Source organism: Schistocerca gregaria, chromosome 5, assembly GCF_023897955.1.
Source record: "Schistocerca gregaria isolate iqSchGreg1 chromosome 5, iqSchGreg1.2, whole genome shotgun sequence".
Lineage (NCBI taxonomy): Eukaryota > Metazoa > Arthropoda > Insecta > Orthoptera > Acrididae > Schistocerca > Schistocerca gregaria.
The window spans coordinates 304,106,555-304,121,992 of record NC_064924.1 but is presented as its reverse complement, the minus strand read 5'-3'; positions in this window follow the sequence as shown (position 1 = coordinate 304,121,992).

Sequence of the window (15,438 nt, the reverse complement as noted above, 5' to 3'; positions counted from 1 at the left end):
TGCAAAAGAAGTTATGTTATTGTTAGAAAATTATAAAAGTAACTTGAGTTCAGAGAAGAGGTAAAAGATTCTGATTGTTTTTATTTGTGTAATGAAGAATAAATTCTGCATAATAAATAGTCTCTGGTTTAGCTGCATGTTTGAACAGCTTATTAATGTAAATGTCCAACTTGTTGAACGACATGTTACTTAATTTATTTCGTATTTCCTTCAGGACACCTGTACTTTACATAGGGAGACCATAAATGGATAATTTCCAGTAAAGAAGAATGCAGGGAGAATAAAATGAGAATCAAATTTAAGAGAATTGTTGTATGCTGTGAACAGTCAGGATGATACCCGTTTTAGAGGGGCAAGGAGAAGCACCATGGCAGACCATGCAGCTGAAAGTGGTGTGCAACTAATAGTAAATGTGACAAACGTAATATATTTATTTGGATGAACAACAGAAGAAATTACAAGAACACCAGGAAGCAGCCTTCGGTATCAAAGAGAACACTACGCCACATAACAGCAACAGTTTCAAAATAGCAAGAAATAAGTCTGTAAAAAAGGTAAATCACAGTTTTGTAATGCTATGCTGCAGTAGAATATTTGATTGGAAGAGTCATGTTTTTGTAGAGTGGAATATTGCAATACCATTTGGGGTGAAATGTGTTAGAACTGTAGTTATGTATTTATCCCATTGTTGAGATTAAACTGTTACAAAATTGTTCATCATGGCTGAAACTAGATTAATATTACATACAGTAGCATGCATCTCTCAGAGCAGTGAACTGGTAATAATAAAGGTGCTAGAAGAATTAATGGAAAAACAGAGGCATTAATGGAAAGAAGAGAGAAGGAAATAGAGGTAAAATGAGAGACACAACAGAAAAATTGGAGAAGGAATGGAAGGAAGCACTTAGAGAACTGAGAAAAGGACAGTAGCAAGAATAGGTCGATATAAAATTACTTAAAGAAATTTTGTTGTCATTATATAGTGAGAGAGAAGAGGGCATAGCTGGGTATGAGAATTCAGAAGCTGACAATCAAGAAAGAATTTCTGAAGTGAATGCAGCGAAAAAAATTATTCAGATGGCTCTGAGCTCTATGGGACTTAACATTTGAGGTCATCAGTCCCCTAGAGCTTAGAACGACTTAAACCTAACTAACCTAAGGACATCACAAACATCCAGATCCGAGGCAGGATTTGAACCGACGACTGTAGCAGTAGGGCGGTTCTGGACTGAAGTGCCTAGAACCTCTCGGCCACCAAGGCCAGCGAATGCAGCGATACAAAAACAAAACAAACCTGGAAAAGCTGCAGATGGGAGCAAAAAAGTTCGAGAGAGTACAGCTTTAGTTCAAGTGGATTGGGTTCGAAAGAAAAGAGCGATGTACTAGTAGCAGATAATGTATACCACAGAGGCTGTGGCAATAGTATGAGATACAGACCTTTGCGACAAAATTCATGAGAAGAAGACAGCAGAGAACGACAGCAAAATTGAAGAGAATGGATCAAAATAACAGAGAAAGAAATTAAACACGGAAAGGCCCAGTGAAGACAGAAGAGGCCATTGAGACATGAGGAACAAGCCAGAAACTCTGCAACTATTACATAAACATTGCACATGTGCTATGGAAGAAGAGAGGGAGCATACTTTTATAGGGTGAAAAACGATGGCAGAAAGAAGAAGGAAGAGACTGCAAGCTTCATTACACTGTAATGACAACCAAGACACAGTTGTGCTTAACAAATACTTTAGAAGCGTCAATGAATATTAATTTTCAAAATTTTAAATGTGAGTGGATACTTAGGCATAACTAGTTTTGCTCTGAGATTTCAACACATCAGGAGCTACCGACAAAAACGAGAACAAGGTCATCAACACTGTGCAGGTGTAATGTAGGGCTGTCGTCTTTCACAAAGTAACAAGCTGAGCCAAGTCCATGGATCAAAACTGTAGAGATGCAGGATGCGTCTGCTCGCCCAAGACAGCAGCTATACTTGGGAGTTACCTTGCACAACTCTGTGCATGCATGGGACCCAGTGCTACCACCACAACCAGCAGCAGCAGCGACGAACTCCAACTGGCAAGTCAGCAGCTCTTGTGTGCCAATGGGGCCATGCGCACTGAAGCTCAGGCGCGCAAATTCGTGATGCGCCGCACCTTGACAGACCACAAGTTGTACAAACTTAGTTCCACAAATATGAATTTCTGATACACCCATCCTCCAACCACTACCCTCCGCAAATCGAAGTTTGAAACGCAATTTCCGCTGCTCTGAAGATGGCGACAAGTGAAATTATTTGTACTAGAGTTGTGCATCTTGTACGCCATTAGTTTACAGTGCTGTTAACAAAGAGAAAACAGATCGACAAGTGTTAGCTACTGAAATTGACATCTCACAGGAACCGTTTGCGTGCCTTCAATACACAAATAAGGACAACTTCACGTTCGAAAATCATTTTTGCATTAGCAAAATCAATTTCTAAAATATTGTTGAGCTACATTTCTGGCTGTGTACAAATTTCTGAAGTAAATATGTGAGGTGAGATGCTATGACAGCTCACATTAAATTAGAAGTAAACTCGCAGTATGTGGCTACTGGAGGCACTCCAATACACATATCGCATTCCAAACAATACTATTTCTAATTTTTTCAGTGGAATACTATCTACAGTACACTTAATGGACATCGGAAACTAAGTTTTTTTCTCAGCAATGCCGTTTTGTTTTTATTTTTGGTTTTATCAAGGTTTTTCTAAGTAATAGGTGCTGTAAATATAATGCTACTGTGTTTCACAAAAAACTTTGTATTACTGTGCAGAATAGACATTGATCAGTGATTGCACCAATGCAAACACTGTTGACTTTACAGAGGACTTTATTAAGGCTCAAGAGTAGCTATAAATCTCTGAAGCCATAAATAACTTTCCATTGCACGGTAATATTTACAATTAGTGACTAAAGCAGAAAATTATTGCTCTTATACTGAAATAAAAAATGGCTCCACACTATTGCATGTTCTGCTGTATGGTAATACTGTAAAAATCCCAACTAATCTACAATTTCAGTTGCAATAAGTCTAGAATCGATTTTGTCACCTCAAACGATGGTGGATTACGTTATTACAAATAAGGGACAATAAGGAACTGCTGAATCTTAGAATGAGATTCCTACCGCACAATTTAAGAATATTTCCCACGTTCCAAAGTATTTATTTACTTAGGTGAGACAAAGTCAATTATCGTTGCATGACACTTACTTTTCATGTAAATAAACAAGTGAATCAATGAATAAAATGTTATCGGTTTTCTAACATCGTCACTTGCTTAAAACTACACGAGCTTTCGGCCAAGCACTTCTTGGCCAATGTCAAATGTTACGACTGCCAGTGGGCTGTTGGTGCGCCCTTATATGCGCTAGCTGCCGGCTGTGACGTCACTGGTGCCCATGACATTGCCATATATGGGCAAGTTTTGAGTCGGCGTTCGATGTGCCCTCTTCAACAACGCGATCGCTGGATCCCACGCAGCGCTGAGCTGCAAGCCACCGTCCCTATTCAGGGTGTTTGTGGTAATTTTTATTTCAATAGCTTTCTTTATTAAACTGTCCCAGAATCCGTTAGTGCGAGCCACGACAGAGGTATCGTCAAATTTTATGTGTTGACCGTTTTCTAACGCATGCTCAGCTAATACTGATTTCTCTGGATAGCGTAGGCGATAATACCTTTCGTGTTCTTTCCTGCATTGTTCCACAGTGCACACTGTTTGTCCGATGTACTTCTGGCCACACTCACAAGGTATTACGTAGACTCCAGGTGTTCTGAGACCTACTGCGTCTTTAACTGGTCTCAGTAATTGCTGCCTGAAGATTGATTTGATCTTGTGCGTTTTCAACAGGCGGCTTATCTTGCCCGACACAGAGCCACAGAATGGTAGCAAAACAAGTTCCTTCTCCTGCTCTTTGTCGGTGGTCTTATTCTGATGCTTCCCAGAAATCACTTGTATCGCTTGATGGGTGCTGTAGCCGTTATTCCTGAAAATCTTGCATAGGTGGCTCAGTTCATGGGGCAGGTTATCGTCGTCGTCTGATGCACCAATGTTTGTAATACTGTGCGCTTCCGTGCTGGATTCTGACGGCAGCGGCGTGCAGGTACAGGTCTGTTAAGGTGGGTTTTCTGTAGACGCTTTGACCAAGGCACTCATTTCGTTTACGGTGGACAAGGACGTCGAGGAAGTGCAATGCATTATCTTTTCCACCTCCATGGTGAACTGGATATTACTGTTGATACCATTGAGGTGTTCCAAAAACTCGTGTAATTTCTCGCGTCCATGTGGTCAAATGACGAACGTGCTGTCTACGTATCGAATGAAGGACTTTGGCTTCAATGGCGCAGTATCTATGGCAATATCCACAAAATTCTGTGTGGCCAGAAGTACAACGGACAAACAGTGGGCACTGTGGGACAACACAGGAAAGAACATTAGAGGTATTATCGCCTACGCCAGGGTTCCCAAACATTTTAATTGGCGGACCGCTTCTTCAGTCGAAAATCCATGGCGGACCCCTAGTCTGTCAAGAGCACAGTAACTTTAAATTTCAGAGCTAAACCCATGTGAATTGAAAGCTTCTTAATTCAAGTGCCATGTTCCCAATGACCCCCCCCCCCCCCCCCCCGAAGTATCAATAGTCTTTGGTTTAGAGATGAATGCAAACAACCTGAAATTAACGATCCAAATTGAATTCCCACTGTATCAAGACACTTACTAGTGTCAACTCACTATAGTCTGATTAAAATTATTTGGTAATTGGCATTTCACATATTGGAGCTGCCTTCCTCCAAGAGCAATCAACATCACATCAAAACTGTTCGCTGTTGACAAGCTGCTGCTTGTGATCTGTTCACTGCCACTGTTTGACTAATGTTGTGTAAGGAGCATGCATATTTCGTAACACTCGTGTGTGTGTGTGTGTGTGTGTGTGTGTGTGTGTATGTGTGTGTGTGTATGTCTGTTTGTGGTTTTTCGTGCAATCTGAAGAAAAATGTTCAAATGTATGTAAAGTATATGGGACTTAACTGCTGAGGTCATCAGTCCGTAGTCTTACACACTATTAACCTAAGTTTAACTTCCGCTAAGGACAACACACACACACACACACACACACACACACACACACACACGCCCGAGGGAGGACTCGAATCTCCGGCGGGAGCGGCCACGCAATCCACGACGACACGGCGATTTTGATTGTGCAGCCATTCCACGCAGCTGTGAAGGAAAGAGGCAGACCCATGATTCGGGATGCAGACACATCACGAAAGAAAAGAGGCCAAGGAATTGCCTTTATATGACTATTGTCACATCTGTTGTGCAATTTGTGGGAATACATTCACCCAGTTTACATGCATCTCCAAAACAGGATTTCGTAAGCCGATGTCCCAGTTCCGCTTTGAAAATGACTTTTATAAAGTCATTTTCCAGTTCCACAATCGATTTTCGTGCCCATGTAAATAGCTCGGAAAGTCTAGTTATTTTTAGATCTTTGCGTATCTACTGAACGGCAGCTGTCAGTCCATAGCTGGCAGGTAACAGGTGACGTTGCAACAGTGTACTTTCAGTTGGTAGCTGGCACCTGGCATTCTGCGTACCAACAGTTTAGCTAAGCTGACAACTTCAACTACTACTTGGACAATATATTGTGGCAGTCAGCCTCAACTGTAAACAAATTAGGAAAACAAACAAACAGGCTCTCTTATTTCTATATAAGAAGGCAAAGCATTTCACAGAACGTAACACTTTTTTTTTCTCAAAGGAAACAATTCTGGAGGAGGAGGTTTACCTTTTACAAGGTGGCACGTGAAAAGTCCTCATTTGTTTATGCTCGCAGCCAGTTGCCACAATATAGCGTCAGAGTAATAGCAAGTAATTGTAATTGAAGTATAAGCACACCATATTTTTAACTGAGAGAAAATAAATTAGCTTTAGAGATCATTTTAATTTTCGTAACATAAATATCAATGCCAACAGAATTCAATTAATAATTATTCTGTAAATGATAGAAGACAGAAACAAAATTCCTACAGAGCTATAGTTCAGATACGTTCACTGAGCATCTACGAAGAAAAATGCTTTCTTCTTTAGTACAGATGAGTCTGTAGGAATAATAATGGAATCCTAATGTGATGTTTGTGGGTGCTTCTGCTGACACAATTTTGAAAAGTTGGGTTCAGTTCTTGACAACTGGGGATAGATGTCTGGTTCCGCATCTAGACAGCTTTGGTATTTAGTTTTGTGGGCAGCATAGATCGAGAATCCAGATTCACACATGTATGTTGTGGCAAACGGAAGAAGTACACGGCCGACCGCTGTGGTCGAGCGGTTCTAGGCGCTTCAGTCCGGAACAGCGCTGCTGCTACGGTCGCAGGTTTGAATCTTGCCTCGGGCATGGATGTGTGTGATGTCCTTAGGTTAGTTAGGTTTAAGTAGTTCTAAGTCTAGGGTACTGATGACCTCAGATGTTGAGTCCCATAGTACTTAGAGCCATTTGAACCATTTTGAAGAAGTACATGTTTTACTTTTTCAACAAGGCGGTACTATTTCTTGTTATCCGAACAGATCCAAAAGTGTGAGTAACCATCAATGTCAAAACTTGATTTCAAGGAAGGGTCTATGGCAATTTCTATCAACAACTCATATACATTTGATGATAGAATGTTTGGCTCTTTGGATACAGTGACTGGGTTAAGCACCCATTATTTCTGCAGCTTCTCATCTTCATCTGTTGGGAAATAATGCTCCAACAATGACCTCAAGCTTCGGAGATGTTTCAGGATTTGATTAAACAAATTCTTCCCAAGCGCCAATGTTTTGTTTTTCAAAAACTCCTTGAGAAGAGGAAAACACTCGACCTCCCCCTCCTCGACATTCTCTGCCCAAAAATTGGTTTTCCTCTTGAATACTCGAACTTTGTCGATAGTAGTGACCTTTGTTTCACTTTGCCCTTGGAATGAAATATTCATTTCGTTTATTTTGGAGAAAGTATCTGACAAATAAGCACGTATACACTGTCAATTTTCGTCATTAATAAGGTCTGCAAATTTGGTGTCATGCTCCAAAAGGAAACCTAAGACTTCCAATCTTAGTTCGTACAACCGAGAGAGTGCATTCCCACGTGAGAGACACCTCATTTCTGTGTGGAGAAGAAGGGAACAATGAAGGCATCCCATATCTTCGCACAGTATTGTGAAAAGTCTTGACTTCAACGGCCTTGATTTTATGTAGTTAATGATTTGAATAGATTCGCCTAAAACTTTCTGGAACGAAACAGGCATTTGTTTTGTAGCTAAAGCTTATCTGTGGAGAGTAGAATGACTACTGGTGCAGTTCTTGGCGTTTTCTTTTATTTTAGCTATTGCTCCGACTGTAGGACCCGTCACAGTTTTTGCACCATCTGTGCACTCATCTATGCAATTAGACCATTAAACTTCCTAGTCCTTAAAATATCATCCAATAGACGGAATATTTCAGCACCTGTAGTGTTGGCAGGTAGTGGTCCTCCGCAAAATATCCAGAATATTCATAATGGACAAAAGCCAATAAAATCGCTAATCCTGCAACATCAGTGGATTCATCTATCTGCAGAGAAAATGAATTGTGTTCGATGCTGGAAACAAGAGTGTCTTTAACTTCATTTGATATGTCAACAATGCGTCTCTTGACAGTATTGCTTGATAATAGCACTGAAGATACAAACGTTAATGCCTTTTCGTGTAGCATGCAAGAAACAATATCATTAACACACGGCTTTATGAAATTTTCTGCAATGGTAAGAGCTTTGCTTGTTTCTGCCACCAAGAAAGAAGCATTTCATGAATTTTCATTAATTGTTTTTGCATGAGTTTTCATGCAATGCTGAGAAGCGGCCAGTTCAGCACTCTTCCTTTTGAAAAAAATCGATGTCTATAGCCTGGAAATCCAGGTGAGTACCTTCAAAATGGTGGCGAAATTTAACTGGAACCATTGAACTGTTTGGAAGGACTCGCGCACAAATTAAACACTGAACTTTACCCTTCTTTGTCTCCATAAAGCCCATTTCTTAATAGCTTACGCTGTACTTACACTTCTTGGTTATTCAACTTCCACAGGATATTGCAACCAATGGAGTACTTACAGCGTTTTCACATAATAAATCCAGTTGTGGAGCTTCTTGTGATTGTTCTTCCTTTGGTTGTCCTCCCTCCTCGTTCATTTGAACTGGAAACTTCCCTTGTTGTGAAGGCGATGGAGGAACTGCACCCTTCTTCAATGATCCTGACTTCAGCCACCTATCCATGTTAGAAGTAATAAACTGGTCAAAAATCGACCTATGAAATAGATAGTGTACTGACAAAGCAAGTTTAACTTTTAATGATGCCTGGGGGCGCATACGTGCCAGCGAGCGCTGTGATTAGTCGACAAAGCTCGCTCCGTACGTGTGTAAGAGGTTTCAGCGCACTAGCGCCGTGAGCCAGCACACAAACGACCTCTGTATTGTTGCGAAACAGTCGATCAAAGAAGCCGCATTCTCCAGCACTAAACTGTGTATGCGTTCTCGCTTAGGAACTGCAAAGGCTGCTTGGGAATACAACCTGAAGTCATGGGCACCAGGGACGTCACAGCCGGCAGCTAGCGTATATAAGGGCGGACCAACAGCCCACTGGCAGTCATAACACTTGACAATGGCCAAGGAGTGCTTGGCCAAAAGCTCATGTAGTTTTAAGCAATTGACTCAGTTGGAAACCCGAGAATATTTTATTCAACGTTTCCGCCGCAAGACTCTGCATTCATACAAGTGAATCAATGACTATGCACTCGAATGGCCTAGAGCAGAATGAAGAAAGATAAACTTAGCGGCAGTCACTGATCGTCTTAGGCAGTGGCGAGGGAAGTAGTATTGTGGAACAAAGTTAAATGCCATTTAATGTTCGTAACTTAGGATTAAGTTGGTGTGACAAAGTGCACCTTGGGTGTTTCGACATATCAGTTGGTTTCGTGAGTGTTGGTGGGGCAATGGACATGCAAGTAATTAACACCTATGGAAACACAGTTTAAAGCATTCTAACTGCAAATGAGAGAGTATGGTTGCTTGTAAGTGATAGCATGACAGAAAGTGTATTTCATGCTATCTTTTTGTCAGTAACATCTACATCGTCATCTACATGGATACTCTGAATATGACACTTAAGTACCTGGCAGAGGGTTCATCGATTCACCTTCATAATAATTCAATATTATTTCAATCTCGAACAGTGTGCGGAAAAAATCCAACACCTATATCTTTCTGTGTGAGCTCTGAATTCCCTTATTTTATTATGATGATCGTTTCTAGCTACGTATGTTGGCCTCAACAAAATATTTTTGCATTTAGGGTAGAAAGTTGGAGAGAAGATTTTGCTGGAACGAAAAACGCCTTTAATGAGGCCAAACCGATCTTTCAGCAGAAATTCAACTGTTGATATATTGGATTGATAGGCTGCGTAATTGAATTACTAGCGGAATAATATTTTAGTAAGTTTATTTTTGCTCAATAGTTTATGTTATTTTATTTTAGTTTTAGGTAGTTAAATATTGTTATGTTGAGACCTGAAGACGTGAAGTCCCATAAAGAGTGAAGAATTTTTTGGTGTATTTATGTGTGTGTAAAGTCTCTTTAAATTTTTATTTGATTAACATGATGGTGTAATGAAGTCGATTGCTTGTGGAGTAAATTAGTACACAGTGCTGGTGTTTAGCCGCAGCTTCATGAACTGATGGGTTTTGTTTGTTATTCATTGATGTTTTTCAAATTCTGTTGCCAAATTTGTAGAACAAATATCTTGCGGGATGCAAGGTGTCTTTGACCTACAATTATCTTTGAAGTTGTAGTACAGTGTCCGCTTAAATCGTGAATATTTGTTAAGGCTATGTTCCGAGCATAATGATATAATTATGGAAACCATAAACTAGGATGAGCACCCAGACAGATAGCAAGAAAGTGTAAGTATGTGTTAATAGCTTTATAGCCACATAATGGAGAATGGTTGTTCTCGAAGCTGGACTGCTGTATAAGTAATGTTTGTAATCCTGTTTGCAGTGAAGAAGCAAAAGAATATGCTCATATTTATTTATTTGTATGGTGAATAGGTCCTATACAATAAAGTTTCTGGTTTAACTGTGTGTTTGGATAGTTTATTGATATAAATGACCAACATTTTGAGTGATATGGTAATTGACTCATTCAGTAATCTAAATAAACTTTTCACTCTGCAGCAGAGTGTGCGTTGATAGAAACTTCCTGGCAGATTAAAACTGTGTGCCAGACTGAGACTTGAGCTCGGGACTTTTGCCTTTTGCGAGCAAGTGCTCGATCAACTGAGCCAGCCAAGTATGACTCTCGACACATCCACACAACTAACTCTATTTCCATCTGTTTAAATTCATTCATATTTACTCCCCCCACAGCAATACCCTGCAATATCCTATGGTATCGCAGGTGAATGGTCTCTATAGTATAACATGGTGCCCACTGGCCTCCATCTGTGACACGGGGCATGTTTTGAGAAGATGTTCGACTGGATGACAGTGTATCTAGCCACGACCATAGATCTGGTGAAACATCAAATGTGATTCATCTGACCAGGTGACACATTTACAATGACTGGCGGTGCAATCATAACGATTGTGTGTCCACTGCAATTGTAACTTATGATGTTATTGGGTTGACATGGCAACACATATGGGTCATCTGTAGCAGAGCCCACATTCAAAGACATGTGGTGAACAGTTTTGTCACCTACTCTTTGTCTCCTGTTCATGGTTTCACTACTATTCAACTACTTTCCACAGGTCCTCGTGACAGTAACACTCAAACAAGCGACCAGCTTCGAAATTTCGCTTTTCCCAGACGCTGGGCCATAGATGTCTTCCCTTATCAAAGACGGATATGTCAGTGGATTTCCTCACTTCAGGCCCCTATGACCGCTAGAATGGTTTTCCATTTCTCTCTGGTCTGCTTATTTACTTTCTTGAATGTGTTTTGTACCCACAACACCATACAAACTAATACTCTGAAAACACACAGAGGTGAACAGTCACAAGTAGTTTGTTGCATATTGTCACATGTTATAGTCGACTAGAGATCTTTCTGCGTGTCACATAACTCACAGATGAGGCACAGCTGTGTGCTCTCCTGTGACTACTGTGTTTTATGTCCACCAGTTAATTTCCAGTATCCAGGAGAAGTAGACTACTCCAGCCTGGAGATGATGGGATGCTATTACCTGATGTTGATAAAACGGGCTGTGGTTGAGGCCTATGAAGCTGACATAAGGGTCAGTGATCTTCCCAGGACGGCGTGTGTTTCCCAGCACATATCAGGCATAAACTTTTCATAAGCTCTATCAGGAAGCAGCAGGGCTTTGTAGTTTTGTGTTAAGAGTGTGAGAGGAAGCGACCAGTGGAGCTACCTGCAACCGCTCCTGAATCACTGATGAAAATGCTGACAAGAAAAACAACTCTGGAGCTTGCAAAATTGGAGAATTGGCCAACCGCCAAGAGTCAAGTTGTGGGTACTGTGGAGCAATGGTTGTACTGTCAAGTAACTGTCTTTCGGTAGAAGTGAGTTAGTGAACCTTTTCAGATAGTGAAAATATAATTTTCTGGTTTTTCTTGGCGCATGTTGCATTTTAGTGAACATGGACATACTTCATAAGAAGAAGTCTCATATCGGTGCTTCGAGCTATTAGCTAGTTGGAGCATGTTCTGGATAAAAGTGATGGGATTGGTGAGACTTAATAAAAGCCAATAAACTCTAATCCTTTTGATAAAATTTGATGTGTAGCGTTTTTGTGTACTCGTGTCTTTTGACCAACTGACTTGGAATTGTGTATGTGTTTTGTTACTGCAGAGATTACCAGCCTGAGTCGCTAAAAGTCAGCTGGTGGTAGTAAAATAACTGTTAGCGGTGTACATTGTGGACTGGTCCAGTTGTCAAACCACAGTACTTTTCTGAAAGTATTTAAATAGCTACAGGTATTTAATTACTGATTATGGAGCTGTGAGAAATTTAATCTTTTCTTGTAAGCCAAAGTGAAGCTGGCACGCCTTATTTAAATTGTTAGTACAAGGAGTGCTGCAATGAATTAATCCAGGTCTGCTAATAAACACTTCGTATCAAATTAGCGGAATAAAGCATCAAGTAATTTATCGTGTGAGCTGCGCATCATTAAGAGTACTGGCTGTCATCGCAAAAGGTACTTTCCGCTATGATATGTAAGTTCCCTGAACAGATGAAAAGAATGTTGCAACTAAGCGATTTTATGCATATCCCTACTGAATAATGTAATTTACATGTTAAAGTTTAGTTTGCCAAGAGATATTAGTGTTTTTATTGCAAGCCACATGCAATGTTTAGAATGATTACCTATATAAATCAAAGTGACAAACAGTTTTCTTCTTCATCAAAATGTAGCAACCTTTCTTCATTCCAGAAACGCATCCCACAATATTAAAAGGAACATTTACTTTTTGTTAATTTTGTTCTCACACAAGGGATGTCATTAAAATAAAGTTTTTGCATATTCAATTTAAAAATTTGGGAAGGAAAAAAGATAAATCTGTTTTTCTTTTCACTTCACCTTAAGCATCTCATGTCCCAAAATCCATTAAACTTCTTTTCAATTTCTCCTTTGTTAACATTATGTTAACTTATTATTTCTAGTAAACTACTGCATATCATCTGAATACAACATTTTCAACTCAAATTATAGAGAATGATGCATATGCTGCTTGATTTGCAATAGTTTGTTGTTAATTGACCTATAAACAAAATGCAACACAATGTAGTCTTTAAATGTACTAAATGACTTGATAAAGTGCAAACAGAAGCAAAACACAGATATACATCAACACGCAAAGCTTGGCAAAACAGGACACTCCTAAGGCAACATGGGACAGCACTCTGTAACTACACAAAAGCCGTTAACTCCATATCGAGAATGTGGAATACAGCAATATATGACCAAATGTGAACTAAATGATTGGTATGTCGTATTCAGAGGAAGCATCCTGAAATGATTTAGGGAAATTACAGAAAACCTGAACCTAAAAGGATGGATAAAGATGTGAACACCCTACTTCCAATTGTGACACCAGTGACTTAATTGCTGTTCATCTCACTTCTTCATGCAGGTACAACTTTCTTCCAACAACAATCTAGAATGCAGGAAGTACTCAGCTGTTGGCTGTTCCTTACATCAACTTCTACTATACAGTACCTAAATCCACTCTTTGCTCTATTCAGAGACTGATGGAAATGGCAAAAATAGTTAGTCTCACATACCTCTGCACAATCGCTGCTCTGTAACATGGTTCCCAGAATGGATCATAGTCCTCTTTTCTAGTCGTTAGGTACTAGACCAGTGTCATAGTCACTTGTACGACCAACATGACGACTGATTTTGTTATCTGCATACTACAGTGAAGTCTTCCAGGAGTGTTCTCGATAAGTCACACCAGAAATAGCGGAGTATGTGTGAAATATATGTGGAAATTTTTTTGTAGGTTTCAAATAAACACTTGTCTATTCGCAAAATTAGGTTTCTAACCATGTATAGAAAAGGTAGAATTTAGAATTAAATTGTTAACTGAGCAAGCATTTGCAACAAAAGCTCAGAAGTCATCTCCCTCCAGGATTATGGCAGTTCTAGCAGTTGGTTAAAATCTGTGGTAGAAAATTCAAAAATATTTTTAATTTATGTTCTCTTTTTTTGCTGAAAAATTTTCAGCCCTTCTCAAGGTGAGACGCTTGCTGTGGAGAAAATGTACATACAGCAGAGTTAACACTGTTGATAACAAGAGCGTTAGTCATAGATTAAAAAGGTGCATGCCCAATAATTGATGGACTATTCGATCCGCCATGAAAGCTCACGGAAAAAATTCGAAAATTAGTAACAGTACATAGAACATATATAGATAACAGAGGCTACATTTTCCAGGAGGAAAACTTTTTACAGCTGTCAGTATAAGTATTAGATACAGGAAAAAAATTAGATTGTGAACTCTTTGGGACCAAATAAAATGGTCAGGATAGAGTCATATTGGAAATTGAACATTCTATCAGGCATTGCATGTCTTCAACAGCTGTAGAAGCTTTCAGGAGGCTTTGAGCTTGGTGGAGGAGACATATTACACTTAAGTGCGGAAGTATTTTTAGTTATTGATTGTTAAGTTGGACAGTTACATGTTTACTGCTCATGGCACAGATGAATAATCTTACGAAATCTAACAAAATATTTGCTACAGTTCTGTCATGAATAATTAAGGAGGGAATAATGATTGTATTTTAATAACTCATTTTGAATATGATAAAAATGGAGCACAGACTTGGAAAGGAAAAGGGTATAGAAGAAACCATCCCAACATTTCTCTTAATCGAATCGTTAAACGAAAATAGTTGTGAGATCGGATGGTGAACCACCTTCTTCCCGAAAGTAAATTCACTCTATCATCTTCCTTGGTACTGAAACAGCTGGTACGACAGCCTCTAATCAAAAGAAATATGTTGGACCTCTTTGTGGCGATCAGTCGTAATCTTGTAGGCATTGTTATCAAAGGGAGAGATATCGATGATTTTTGCGAAATGCTAAGTAAACTGATACAGTTGTATTTGCAGGGTGGAAGAGACTATGGAAAAAGCGACAGGCAAAGATTAATATCAACTGATACATTTGTAAGACGAAGTATGCATGACACCTGTAACAGCCTATCTGATGAAACATTATTACAAGATTTTTGCTGAAAGATAAGGAAATTTTTCAGTTCTGTAAAATAGTGAATCTAAATTTTCTATACAGTCAGTGAAGGGGCCCATTTTGAGCTGAAATAGAAGAGAACAAAGAAAAATCTGACATATTCAATCATGCATTTTTTTTAAAATCGTTCACTCTAATGCCTCTTTCTTTGATTTTACTATCTGATCGCTGCAAAAACCTTTACAGAAAAACGTGTTTGCTATTTTTTCCATGTTCGTTTGTAGATTTTTTTTCTAAGTGAATAGCTTGTTCCACAGCCCTGACAATTCTATAATGAACTGAGATTTAAAAAGAAAAATATTATGAATGGATTATGTGATAATTATATTTTATTGTTTGTTTTGAATGAATCACAGGAAATAATTCACACAAATTAGGCCTTGATTTTACACTTTAAGAGAATAATGATTTTTTTTTTGTTTCAGCACCATGAGACAATACGCTAAACTCACTGTATACTTAAATTGTGGAATTGAGACGTTTTGTTTAGCAGTGGACGAAGCGTATTCAGCTTGCGCACTGTGAATATTTTTCATTCACATTCGGTTTCTTTGTTGAGGATATTCTCAATTTTTATTTTCCTACCAAAATGTGCTTTTCATTCCAAGCTCGCCTCGT